The sequence below is a fragment of the Sphaeramia orbicularis genome, chromosome 12 (genome assembly GCF_902148855.1).
Source record: "Sphaeramia orbicularis chromosome 12, fSphaOr1.1, whole genome shotgun sequence".
NCBI lineage: Eukaryota > Metazoa > Chordata > Actinopteri > Kurtiformes > Apogonidae > Sphaeramia > Sphaeramia orbicularis.
This window is the reverse complement of record NC_043968.1, coordinates 12,090,377-12,104,513: the sequence shown is the minus strand read 5'-3', so window position 1 is coordinate 12,104,513 and position 14,137 is coordinate 12,090,377. Positions and strand designations below refer to the sequence as shown.

General features: G+C 36.5%; 1 protein-coding gene and 1 long non-coding RNA gene across 2 annotated transcripts in view; both read left to right on the top strand.

Moving 5' to 3' along the window:
- The window catches only part of LOC115430264 (laminin subunit gamma-1-like), a 312,548-nt gene that overhangs the window by 235,915 nt on the left and 62,496 nt on the right, over nt 1-14,137 (top strand). The gene's annotated exons all lie outside the window — the stretch shown is intronic.
- On the top strand, nt 1,503-3,369 carry LOC115430265 (uncharacterized). The gene is made up of 3 exons (XR_003936909.1): nt 1,503-1,523; nt 3,148-3,151; nt 3,215-3,369. It is a non-coding gene; the product is annotated as an uncharacterized LOC115430265 (long non-coding RNA).

Genomic DNA, 14,137 nt, shown 5'->3' with positions numbered 1-14,137 from the left:
TTCTCGTAATTGATAAAAAAAATAAAAGATAAAATAAAAATAAAAACTTACTAATAAAAAATATTATGTGAGTTGAGAGAGAGACAATCACAATACATAAAAGACATGACAAATCGATTTCATATCAATCCAACGCTGACAAAGACGAAAACGAAGGGAATTTCATCCATAATTTTTATACGTTTTATTTAGTTTTGTAAACACACAATACAGTTTCAGTTAGTTATTGTTTTTTTGTTTTGTTTTTTTTAATTCAAATTTTTATTTATTTCAGTTAACAAAAATGTGTTTAGAATTCTAGTTTTTGTCATTTCGTTAGTTTTCGTTCATGATAATAACCTTGCAGTGTACATATTCCATCATATCCTCATATATGTTCCTCTCTCTGGTCCTTTACCGTATCTTGGCTTTGCTTTGTACAGTAAACATACGCTGTCCCACTTTCAGAGTCAGGAGTTGAGCTCAGCCCTCAGTTCTGCAGGGGCATATACCTTCTTTCCGGGCTCTGAACTGGGACATGGCTGGTGTCCTCCTGTCCCCTCTGATACTTCCACTGGCTGTCTCTGGTTTCTGCACACAACTAATGAGTTTCCCTCAGCGTTGAGAGCAGTGGCTCTAGGAAGTCTCCGGTTCCCTCTCTGAAATGCACTGGAGCTTGGGGACAGAGGCTGTCATTAAGTGTTCCTCTCCGGAGAAGTTCTCCACAAATCTCATTACACTTTTCATGTACATGCACAGATGCACCTCGCTACATACCCTCTCTCTGCTTCTGTCTGCAGCTCACACACACACACACACACACACATACACACACACATACACATACATACACACCCTTACTCCCACTCATGCATGCAAAGACCAAGTATCACGTATTTGTATTTGTATGTGTTTGTTCACACGGACACACATGAATTCATTTGACCATCTGGCAGTTTGATGCTCAACTCTCAGGTCTTACCTATACATAAAAAAAAAATTCATGTTTCCTAAATGTGTTTCTAAATGGATGTGAGTAAAGTCTGTAAAGCTATTTGAGATGCATAAATACATGTGAGCAGAAACACGCTGCGTATGCCTGTAGTCTGATACCTTCTGCATTCAGAGCCGGTAAATGTGTTAACCTGTGAAGTGGAGTGTGTGCTCACACTTTGTGCAAAGATCATTTTAAAATCAGATGAAGGGGAATTATGGGTAAGCACAGGGATTTCAGCAGAGGGGACTGATGAGAGGAGGAGGTGAACAGCTTATTTTATGTGACATCCAGTCCTCTCTATGATGCGCCCTTGTATGCACTCTGCTCCCACCAAACGTCCTGTAGGTGGGGAGGTTTTACTGGTTTGATTGGTTTGCTTATGTTAACACCTGGAGTATGGAAGTATAATATTTACAGTAAGAAGCACTGGAGATTTACAGCTAATGTTTAGGACTGATCGCTGTATGTTCTACCTATAGTACTGTAAGTCAACATCCATCAGCTGTTCATTTCTATAATGGATCACATAATAATGGATTACATTTATGTAGCACTTTTCTATGAACGCACACTCAAAGCGTGCACAGTGGATCCATTACACTGGGTTACAAAAAATGGTTTTTGCAAGTTGTCTAGGTTTTTTCAACTGAATTAGGACCATTTTGCACCGCTAAATCCAAAATTGACATCTGTTTTTCTCAGTCAGGTCCGTTTTTTTTTGCTAATTTGATTTTGAAAGATTTGATCTTCTCACAAAATTGATTACATTTTTGTGACTTTATCAGTTGATTTTTTATATAGTTCTCACCCAAAATAGGTTTTAAGAGAAAAAAAATCATTTTCTAACAGGATATATTTATTATTTATTATGTATTCACCGCAGATGTAGCAGAATACGTCAGGCTTATTTTTGCAAGATCTTCTAGTTGAAGCCATTTCATTCACCTGTAATATTAAAAAAAAAAACATTAATCATAAATTGGCAAAAGTAAAATCTTCAGAACTCGTTTATTGCAAGAAATATGAAAGAATTTTGTGTCATATGATGTGAAAATGCCCATAAATGTAAGCAAAAATGTTAAAAAGCCAATATGTAGCATAGTTCAGAAAGCTGACCTGATTGAGCAATTTTTTTTTTTTTTAATTCTTTTTTTCTTATTTCAAATTATACATTTACACAAACATGTACCCATACACAGGAAACCACACAGACACAACATATACAAACAAACCATACAACAAACGTACCAACCCCCCCACCCCCCCCGAAAAAAAAAAAAGGCAACAAGATAAATAACGTCAACTCCTCTTTACAATACTCAGGGCTGAGTCAATACAATGCAAACCAACAGCGCATTTCTCCATAAAAGGAAGTAGGTGACAGCACGACAGTCTTGTTGACAGTAGAGAAAAAAGGATTCCACTGTTGATAAAACAAATTAATTTGTCCACAAACAGAAAACTTAATCTTTTCCAGCTTTAAAAAGAAAAGTAAATCATGCACCCATTGCACAAAAGTGGGTGGCAGAGGTTCCTTCCACTTAAACAGAATCATACGACGGGCTAATAGTGACAAAAAGCTATCGAGTCACTTTAGGCTTTGGATAATCCCAGTGCAGGAGAGGAAACTCCAAAAATTGCCAGTAGGGGGCGTGGTTGCACTGATTTACCCAAAGCCGTGCTAATCAAAGCAAAAATATAATTCCAAAAAGTATTAAGTTTTGAGCAAGACCAAAACATGTGAACATGATTAGCAGGAGCAGCACCACACCGGTTACAGTTTGGATTTACATCAGAGAAAATCTGTGCCATCTTTTGATTGGTCCAAAAACAGCGATGTCAAATTTTACACTGCATAAATGACTGTTTAGCGCAGACGGAAGATGTATGAACCCTCTTTAAAATGCTAAACTATAGACTTTCACAAATTGTTAAATTTAACTCAGTTTCCCATTCTCCTTTTAAAACTGAGGAAAATTAATTTTGAATATTTAGAAATGTATTATATAGCGTTGAAATGATTCCCTTCAGTGCTTGGGGACGTTCTAAAATTGAGTCACATGGATTTATTTCTGGGGCATTAGGAAACTGAGGTGTCATTTGGGACAAAAGTCACGAATTTGTAAGTAGCGAAAAAAGTCTCTGTTTTGGATCTGATACTTATCAATAAGATTGGTAAAAGACATGAATATGCCATTGTCATACAGATCAGCAAATGTCTTAATCCCCCTGATATAGCGCTTTTCTATGAACACATACTCAAAGCGTGCATAGTGGCTCCATTTTTCATTCGCTCACACATGCTCCCTCTGGTGGTGGTAAACTACATCTGTATCCACTGACGGAAGCGTGACTGCCAATCTGCACCTACATCCCCTGCGACCACCACTGAATATTCATACGCATTCATACACCAGTGTGAGTGGCAGCACTGGAGGCAAGGAGGGTGACGTGTCATCTGGCATCTAGATACATTTTGCAAAGCTTTGAATTTGGCCGCTAAGCTACAGGGCCATTGGTCCTATTTTTGTTTAGCACTACCATTTAGTGACTCACGCCAATACACAATCATCTATGCACTTCCGGATTCCTTGGTATTTTAACGTTGTATTTCTGGATACAACACTGGAACGTGCCGTGCGTCCTCTGGTGTATGGTCCTACAGTGTGAGCAGTCAGGACGCATACGAGCGTCGGTCTGTACAGTGTGACAACATGAATCGTGAGCCTGACTTTACGATTGATTCGCACAGTTTGAGATGGAGCTGCATGCAATGATCGAAATAATCGCAGTGTATGGCCGCCTTAAAACGTATAAAAATTATGGATAAAATTCCCTTCGTTTTCATCTTTGTCAATGTCAGATTGATACGAAATCCATTTATTTCGCTCTAGCAATTTTAGCTAGCTGCACCATACGGTACTTCATGGTCCGTCACTTGTCATCATTTGTTTAGAGTCGTCTTCTGGTCCCCATTCTACCTGGAAACATGGAGACTAAAGTTGGGAGAAAGCAGCAGAGTCCTGTCTGGGATTTATTTGAATACGACGGTGAAGAAGATAAAAGATACGACAAAACTAAAATTAATACTAAAACTGATCTAAAACTAAGCATTTAGAAAAAAACGAAAGTAATATAGGGTGGGGAAGCAAAATTTACAATGAATATTTAGTTGTTTTTTCTCAGCAGGCACTACGTCAATTGTTTTGAAACCAAACATATATTGATGTCATAATCATACCTAACACTATTATCCATACCTTTTCAGAAACTTTTGCCCATATGAGTAATCAGGAAAGCAAACGTCAGAGTGTGTGATTTGCTGAATGCACTCGTCACACCAAAGGAGATTTCAAAAATAGTTGGAGTGTCCATAAAGACTGTTTAGAATGGAAAGAAGAGAATGACTATGAGCAAAACTATTACGAGAAAGTCTGGAAGATACTATTAAAGAAGAATGGGAGAAGTTGTCACCCGAATATTTGAGGAACACTTGCGCAAGTTTCAGGAAGCGTGTGAAGGCAGTTATTGAGAAAGAAGGAGGTCACATAGAATAAAAACATTTTCTATTATATAAATTTTCTCATGGCAAATAAATTCTCATGACTTCATCTGTATCCACTGACGGAAGCGTGACTGCCAATCTGCACCAACATCCCCTCCGACCACCACTGAACATTCATACGCATTCATACACCAGTGTGAGTGGCAGCACTGGAGGCAAGGAGGGTGACGTGTCTTGCCCAAGGACAGAGTGGGATTTGAACTGCTAACCTTTCAGTTATTGGATGACCCACTCTACCATCTGAGCCATGGCCGCCCTAACATATATTTTTCAGATTTCAGATGCTTATATTTGTTGTGTAGGAGCAGATTTGCAGTGGAAGGCCAGTAGTAGTGCAGGCACGTGGCCCATCTGGCACTGAGACAGATTCTGTCATGTTTTGGAATTCACTGTTTGATCACAATTCAGGGTCAGATAAATATATGGAACAGGCAGAAGCCCCTGCGCTCAGAATGAAAAAAAACCTTTTCTATAAGTTACGCGAGGAAAGAAGGGATAAAATAGATCATATGTGTATATGTTGTGTGTCTGTGGTAAATTAGTATTTGTATATTTATTTATTGAGGGACATATTATGCATATTATTAACCCTTTCATGCACAGTGGTCACTACAGTGGGCAGCTATTTTACAGCTGTTCTTTTCATGGATTTTGTTATTTTAGTTCCATATCTGCCAACACAGTGGACGCTCATGCATCATCCCATACACTGCAGTTCATAAAATTACTGTAACTTTGCTGTTCTTCATAAATTTGATCTGCACTAACATGTTTGGTGTAAATCAGTTGCTTGTTGTTGTTATTAGACTGTAATTAACAGGTTTTTTTTTTTTTTTAAACATAATGATGACAAAAGTAGCACTGGATTTTTATGGGTTAAACAAAAAGCTTTCTTTTTTTGCATATTATCTCCACGGAGTGAGTAGTGACCAGTATTAGAGTATGTTAAAATGTGAGAAAACATCAGATTAGCTACATTAAAAATGTTTTTATTTCATTGTTTTCAAAGTATATCAGTAAATACGTTTCTTCTCTTCAAAAATTAAGTGCATGGTGTCCAGCTGAAAGGACATTTTTGCAACTAAATGAAAAAGAGGTTCATAAAAATATGTCAGTCACGTTATTTTTTCAATGCCTAGAGGAATAAAAACGGTAAAAAAAAAAAAAAAAAAAATCTTAATTAAGGCTCTTATAATTCATGCATGAAAGGGTTAAAATCTTTATGCATGCACATTTTTTCTTGCACTTTATTCTGTTGTTGCCTTGACCAGTGAATTTCCCCTAATAGGATATGTTTATGTCATGTCATGTCATGTTATGTTATGTTTAGGGCTGTCAAAAATAACACGTCAACATGGATTAATCCAGTGTTTTTCAACTTTGGGGCCCCATGTGGGGTCGCCTGGAATTCAAATGGGGTTGTCTGAAATTTCTAGTAATTGATAAAAAAAAAATAAAAAATAAAAACTTACTAATATAAAAAATATATGGTGAGTTGACAGAGACAATCCCAATCCAGAAAAGACATGACAAACTGTGAGTCTGAAACTGAAGCACTGTGCTTCTGTTTATCTGTCAAATGTTCATTGTGGTCAGTTTCAGATGCTGCAGCTCTTTCATAATTCACAGTTTGAGTTCTTGTTTGTTCAGTATTAATTGTCAGCCTTGTAAATCCAAGCTGGACTGACTGTACATATCCTGACCAAGGAAAATCAAATTCTCACTTTGTGCAGTAATCTACACCTGGCTTTACTGCCTCCGTCCACAATAATATACATTATATAGACTAAATATCATGTAAAATTAACGTTTATTTGCAACATAGTATAGCAAACTATTACATGATCAAAAACAAATTAATTTGAGCAAAAAAATGTCTCAGAATGTCTAGGATTGCCAGAAATTTTGTGATGTTAAAATGGGGTCATGAGACAAAAAAGGTTGGGAACCACAGGATTAATCTATCATCATGATTAATCTGATTAAAAATTTTAACGAAGTGCATTTGGGGCAGTTTATCCACGCAGAGTTACTGTCACACATGTACAAATGGGCAGTTGATCCAGTAGTGACAGGCAGCAGAACCAGCCCATAAAGATGGAAGATGCTAAATGACACGTTGGCCCTCTGGATGGAAATATGAGGAGAAAAAAACCCAAGACAGAACAGTTTACATAAAGTATTATACACACTCTGCAGGAAGGAGTTTTCTTTTCACTGAAGCACTTCCATCTTAAAACACCACTTTAACAGGAAGTATATGTTAGTCTGGAATTCTGCTAGCACTTCGGCTAACACATCACCCAGTTGATGACAAACATATGAAGTGCATATTTATTCCCTTCTGTCTTTTGTCTGTTTGCTCATGCCAGATGAAATGTGATTAATATAGATTAAAAATGAATAATATCTAATTGTGATTAATCTGCATTAATCCACAGCAACCCTATGATTAATCTGATTAAAAATTTTAATTGTTTGACAGCACTAGTTTTGTTATGTTATTCACTGTTGCCCAAGTTGGAATAATTTTGTTTTTAGACATCATTCCTCTTTTTATGTCTGGTTACACACAGCAGTAATCCCCTAATCTAATCTAATCTAATCTAATCTAATCTAATCTAATCTAATCTAATCTAATCTAATCTAATCTAATCTAATCTAACCTAATCTAATTAATGAACGTATTATGTGAATACACAAGATTGTAGCCAAGGCTAATTTAACAGTAGTGCAACAGAGAAACACTGGAACGGTACCATCAGTTGTACACTGTGTTCTTCAACATCAATGTGAAACATTTGTTGTTGATTGAAATATTTTCTCCAGTTTTTATCGTCCACAGTAGACAGTCTGCAGGTCTGTCTGTCCATTTGTACATCCATCATGTTTTTACTGGTGGAGCATACCTCACTATTTTTCTGCCAAACTTGCTACACTTTATTCGTTATGTATTGAAGTGGTGTCTTTTTCTATTCTGTCTGTTGTCTAGCTGACTTGTCTGTTGTTGTCTGATTCTGACTAAACTCAATTTGCTGTGAATTCAGCTGAAGAAAAATGAAAACTAACATGAAGTACCTTTCTTTCTTTCTTTTTTTTTTTTTTTAAATTTGGGGCCAGGGAGATGTCATCATCCCATGGATGACATGAAAGCATATGGCATATTTTGCGAGTCGTAATGTTTTTGTTTCGTAAAGACAAGCAGCAGTATGTTCTGTGTGGTTAAAGCTCAGATTAAAAAAACCCGAAAGAATCTGCAAACCAGCGGTGCCAGGCCTCGCACGAATTGTAGCCTATTTTGGCATCGATCCAGCTGGTGTCATCATGTCTATGCATGTGCTGATGTCAGCATATCAATTGCCTCTATATATGTGCCAAGTCTGAAGTAAATTAAAACAAAATTGCTGTTTTTTTATAGACATTTGAAATCTCACCCATTATAAATAAATGGGGAAATTTTTTATTTTTTTTTTTAAATTCATAAAAAATTTTAACTTTGACCTGCTTCTTCCAAAATGTAATCACATCTATTCTGGGTCACTGGCAATCTATAAACTAAATTTGGTATGAATTCAACCAATAGTTTTACTGCTACAGACATTTGAAATTTCACCCATTATAAGTAAATGGAAAAAAAAACATTTAAAAAAATTCATAAAAAATTTGAACTTTGACCTACCTTTTCCAAAATGTAATCACATCTATTCTGGTTCACTGGCAATCTATAAACCCAATTTAGTATGAATTCAGCCAACAGTTTTGCTGCTAGAGTGTTAAAAAACAACCGAACTGAACCAAAAACAACACCCCTTGCCTTCCCTTCGGGGGTCGGGGTAATAAACACCTTCCTTCTCCTCTCAGTCCAAAAGATTAAATATAAATATAGATGAATCTGACAGTGTTTCATGCTGTTATAGAACACTGAAGCTGTGTTCCCAGGGCTTTATGCTGAGACACATTTGTCTCTCATACAGTTTGAGCAGTAACCAGTGTTTACAGCTGTCACACACATAGTCGGCCCCCCGCCCGTGTGAAAGTGCCTGTGATTAGACAGAAGCTTGCGTCACACAGTAGATTTTTTTTTTTTTAAATATCTTTTTATTTCACAAAAGAAAATCATTCAGATACAGTACAAACATAGTGATACTGAGTCTTACTTTTTGCAATTCTCCTTTGTGTACTCTTCCCATCCTCCACCCCTGAAGGAATAAACCAACTAAACACACTCAAAAATAACAGGCAAAAAACATAAAAGTCTAAATATATAATAATAATAACAATAATAATAATAATAATAATAATAATAATCTTCATCATCATCACAATAATAACAGTAATAAGGGTAACAACATAAGCATGAGCATAGTGGTGCATGCTGTAACATAAATACACTATATTGCCAAAAGTATTGGCTCACCCATCCAAATAATCAGAATCAGGTGTTCCAGTCACTTCCATGGCCACAGGTGTATTAAATCCAGCCCCTAGGCATGCAGACTGCTTTTACAAACATTTGTGACAGAATGGGTCGCTCTCAGGAGCTCAGTGAATTCCAGCATGGAACTGTGATAGGATGCCACCTGTGCAACAAATCCAGTCGTGAAATTTCCTGGCTCCTAAATATTCCACAGTCAACTGTCAGCTGTATTAGAAGAAAGTGGAAGTGTTTGGGAACGACAGCAACTCAGCCACCAAGTGGTAGGCCACGTAAACTGACGGAGCGGGGTCAGCGGATGCTGAGGCACATAGTGCGAAGAGGTCGCCAACTTTCTGCAGAGTCAGTCACTACACACCTCCAAACTTCATGTGGTCTTCAGATTAGCTCCAGAACAGTGTGTACAGAGCTTCATGGAATGGGTTTCCATGGCCGAGCAGCTGCATCCAAGCCATACATCACCAAGTGCAATGCAAAGCGCCGGATGCAGTGGTGTAAAGCACGCCGCCACTGGACTCCAGAGCAGTGGAGGCGTGTTCTCTGGAGTGACCAATCGCGCTTCTCCATCTGGCAATCTGATGGACGGGTCTGGGTTTGGCGGTCGCCAGGAGAACGATACTTGTGGGACCGCATTGTGCCGAGTGTAAAGTTTGGTGGAGGGGGGATTATGGTGTGGGGTTGTTTTCAGGAGCTGGGCTCGGCCCCTTAGTTCAAGTGAAAGGAACTGGGAATGCTTCAGCATACCAAGACATTTTGGACAATTCCATGCTCCCAACTTTGTGGGAACAGTTTGGAGCCGGCCCCTTCCTCTTCCAACATGACTGTGCACCAGTGCACAAAGCAAGGTCCATAAAGACATGGAGGACAGAGTCTGGTGTGGATGAACTGGACTGGCCTGCACACAGTCCTGACCTCAACCCCATAGAACACCTTTGGATGAATTAGAGCGCAGACTGAGAGCCAGGCCTTCTGTCCAACATCAGTGTGTGACCTCACAAATGCGCTTCTGGAAGAACGGTCAAACATTCCCATGAACACACTCCTAAACCTTGTGGACAGCCTTCCCAGAAGAGTTGAAGCTGTTATAGCTGCAAAAGGTGGACCCACATCATATTGAACCCCATAGACTAGGAATGGGATGGCACTGAAATTCATATGTGAGTCAAGGCAGGTGAGCAAATACTTTTGGTAATATAGTGTAGCAGTAATAGGGCAGTATTCATGATGTACGAACTCCAACTTTCTCTGTACCAGAGAGTAAAGGCAACCAAAATTCATTAAAGAGATGGCCACGATTATATTTATCCAAAGTCAGTTTTTCTAAAGGTAAAAAAGAAGACAGCTGATCATGGAAAATCTTAAAAGATGGAGGGGAGTCATTCTTCCAAAATAAAAGTATGCATTTCTTTGCCAAGTAAGTGATCAAAATTAGTATCCTACGTTTTTTACGATCTAACTGTAAATTATATGTATCATTTAGTAAATATAAACTGCTGCTTAAATCAAATCGGAAGTCCAAGACTGATTGAGTGAAAGAGTGAATTGAGCTCCAATAACTTTGTAAAAGGTGGCAGTACCAGAACATGTGCATGAACGTCCCTGATGAGATATCCCTTGATATTCTATGCATTTTTATTGGAGTTAGGTAGATTTTGCGAAGCACAGTAGATTTTCATCAACCAGAAAACACCGGAAAGGAATGAATGCAGAAGTGTAGTGTCCCCTCGGACCACTTGAATTACAATACGCTGAAAAGCAATGATGGAATTTTTGCTAAGGACATGCTAAAAACTATCAAACACTGCAGCTGTAAACACATTCCACTGACAATGTGGGGAGAAAAAAAACGGATGGAGAAAAAATAAATGGCTCTTTTTTTTTTTTTTAAAACAGCAACCATTCATTTCCAGCTTTCTCAACTGGTAGCTCATGACCCAAAAGTGTGTTGTGTGTCTAAGTGGGTTGAAAAGAGTGTGTTACTTTTAATTGCTGTGGATGTTATCTGATGGTAGACCTCTGACAGACATGCATCAAAGACATGAGTAGGATTGAACACAGCTATAGGAAAACACACATTTGATTAGAAGATGACTACGTTTATAGGCAACATGTAACATACAAATGACCGTGAGCTAAATATGGATTTGCAAACAATGACAACAAAAAGCATGCGACGTGTCAGAATTAAAACAGCAAAACAGAAATGTAAATTAGAACTGAATCCACTGTATTCACCTGCTACTGGTATTACGAACATTCATTATTTTTGAGTGAGAAGATGGAATGTGTCTGAGTACAGAGATGAAAAAATGTGGATTTTTCAGGGTTTCTGCGGGTCATTAAAAAGCATTAAATAGATTTGGTGAAAATGAAGGCCTTAAATGGCATAAAAAAGCATTAAATTTGATGTCCAGAGGCATTAAAAAAATTAAATACACTTGATGGGAAAAAAAAAGCATTGTTATTGACAATTTATTCTGATTATATAAACATTTAATAATTTTAATCAGAAGTATAGTGTATTAATTGACAGGCAGAAGCCTTTAATTGGCTATTGTTTACAACTGGTGCATGAAGTCGCAACAACGGATGCTTGCAATGCAACGAGCTGTGAGCGTGTTCATACTGTGGCATGATGTCGGAAACAAGGTTATAATAGTTTTTTTTTTTGTTTTTTTTTATAATATATAATAGTTTTGGATTTTTCATTACAGTTTAGTTTCATTTAGTTTTGACTTTTTTTCCTCTAATTCAGTTCATTTTAATTCATTTTCAGAGCAGGTTTGCTAGTTTTTATTAGTTTTCATTTTTTTGGTAAATGCTTCGTTTTAGTTTAGTTTTAGTATTAATTTTGATTTTGTCGTATCTTTTATCTTCTTCATATTCAAATAAATCCCAGACAGGACTCTGCTGCTTTCTCCCAGCTTTAGTCTCCATGTTTCCAGGTAGAGTGGGGACGAAAAGACGACTGGAAACCACAAGTGACGAGAAGTGACGGACCGTGAAGTGTCGTATGGTGCCGCTAGCTAAATTTGCTAGAGCGAAAATAAATCAATTTAGTATCAATCCCGCATTGACAAAGACGATAACGAAGGGAATTTTATCCATAATTTTTATACGTTTTAGTTAGTTTTGTAAACACGCAATACAGTTTCAGTTAGTTATCGTTTTTTCTTTTAATTATAGTTTTTATTTATATCAGTTAACGAAAATGTTTTTACAATTCTAGTTTTCGTCATTTCGTTAGTTTTCGTTAACGATAATAACTTTGGTTGGAAATGTTAGGAAAATGGGAAAATGCAAGTTTCTGCAGAAGTGATTGGAGGAGAAACTATTTAGAATGTGGTTAAAGCCATAAAACTGTCATAAAACGACACTACAAACAAAAAGTTAAGGATATTTTTTAATTTTGGGCTATTTTTTTCAGTTGGGATTCTTGCACAGCGCTTTTTATGCTTTTGTGTGAGGATTTAATTGAAACACTTTTTAATGACCAGACATAGTTTTCTTTACAAAATGGCAAAAATGACCAAAAACTAACAAAAAAAAGAAATATCCTTAACTTTTTCTTTGTAGTGTACATATAAAACTGTATCTGCTAATCCCAGATAGTTTAGAGCAGGGGTCTCAAACATGCGGAGCGGGGCCAAATGCAGACCGCCAAAGGTTCCAATCCGGCCCCTGGGATGAATTAATGAAATCCAAAACTTACACTGAAGAAATTCACAATCAAGGATGTTAAAATAATTATAGGTCAATTCAATCTAAAGTGGGTCAGACCAGTAAAATACTATCAAAATAAACTATAAATAATGAAAACCACAAATTTTTCTCTTTTTTTAAATTGTAAAAACAAGTAAAATTACACAAAAATTTTTATATTTACAGACTAGCCTTTTACAAAAAATGTGAACAACCTGAACAAATATGAACAATCTGAAATGTCTGAAGAGAATTAAGTGTAATTGTATGAATATTCTGCTTGTTATTAAACATTTTGTGTATTTGTAGATCCACTGTGATCTGTAAGTTGTAATGAACATGTGAAAATGAGAAGCTGAGGCCAAAGAATGGCATAAATTGTTAAAATTGCACTTTTTTTTTTCTTAATTTTATTTTGTTCATGGTTGTTCATGGGTCAAGTCACGCGGTTATGTAGGGAGTGCCCGACTACATTTTATACTCTAATTCAAAAAGTATTTAAGCTAGAGACATGAATAATACATCATTTTAATGGTATTAACTAGTACTTGAAGCTCATAAAAAGAAACAAAAGCTATAGTGTCATATTTTGCCATAAAATTTTGAAAAACTGCATGGTTATGTAGGGAACAAAAATTAACATCTAAATTTTCCTTTTCTTTCTAAACGTTTTAAAAGTGCGGTTGCAAGTGTCTCCTAACTGTGAAAATTTGCTCAGATGTTCTTTAAGGGGTCTATTTTGATAAACTATGGATGCATTTTTTTATTCTTTTTAAATAGAACTATGACTATTGGCAAGAGTTTTAAAGAATGGAATGGTTATGTAGGGAATTAGGAATCTCGGTTATGTAGGGAAAGAAAAGACAGGTAACAAATTTAAACATTTTTATACATATTTATGACTAGATATACAAAGGACACATATTAGCTGTAGAAAGTGATTCATTAAGCACATTTAATGCACATTTAATGCTCAGTAAAAATATGAAAAACATGAATGTTTTTCACATTTTTTTAAAGGATCGTTTGTAGATGTAAACATTTTGACAATATAATTTTACTTTTTTCACTCTAAAACATAGAAGTTAGACATACAAATTTTGGAATTAATATTATTTAGATATTCTTATGTTATTATTTTAATGATCCGGCCCACTTCAGGTCATTTTGGGCTGTATGTGGCCCCTGAATGAATAACCAAAGGAAATAACTGAAAATACCTCTTGCAAATTTTACTAACAGCAGCCATTAAATGCATCACTATCAAGTGGTTGAAACCTGAACCTCCCACATAAAACATTTGGATTGAGAAAGTGATGGAAATCTATCAGATGGAGAAAATTACTAAAGTGCTTAGAAATCAGGGAGAGATGTTTACAAAGAGATGAAGTCCCATGATTAAGCTTTAAATGCAATAAGCATTCAGAAGTGGTTGTATACATGCATGTTTTTTTTGTCA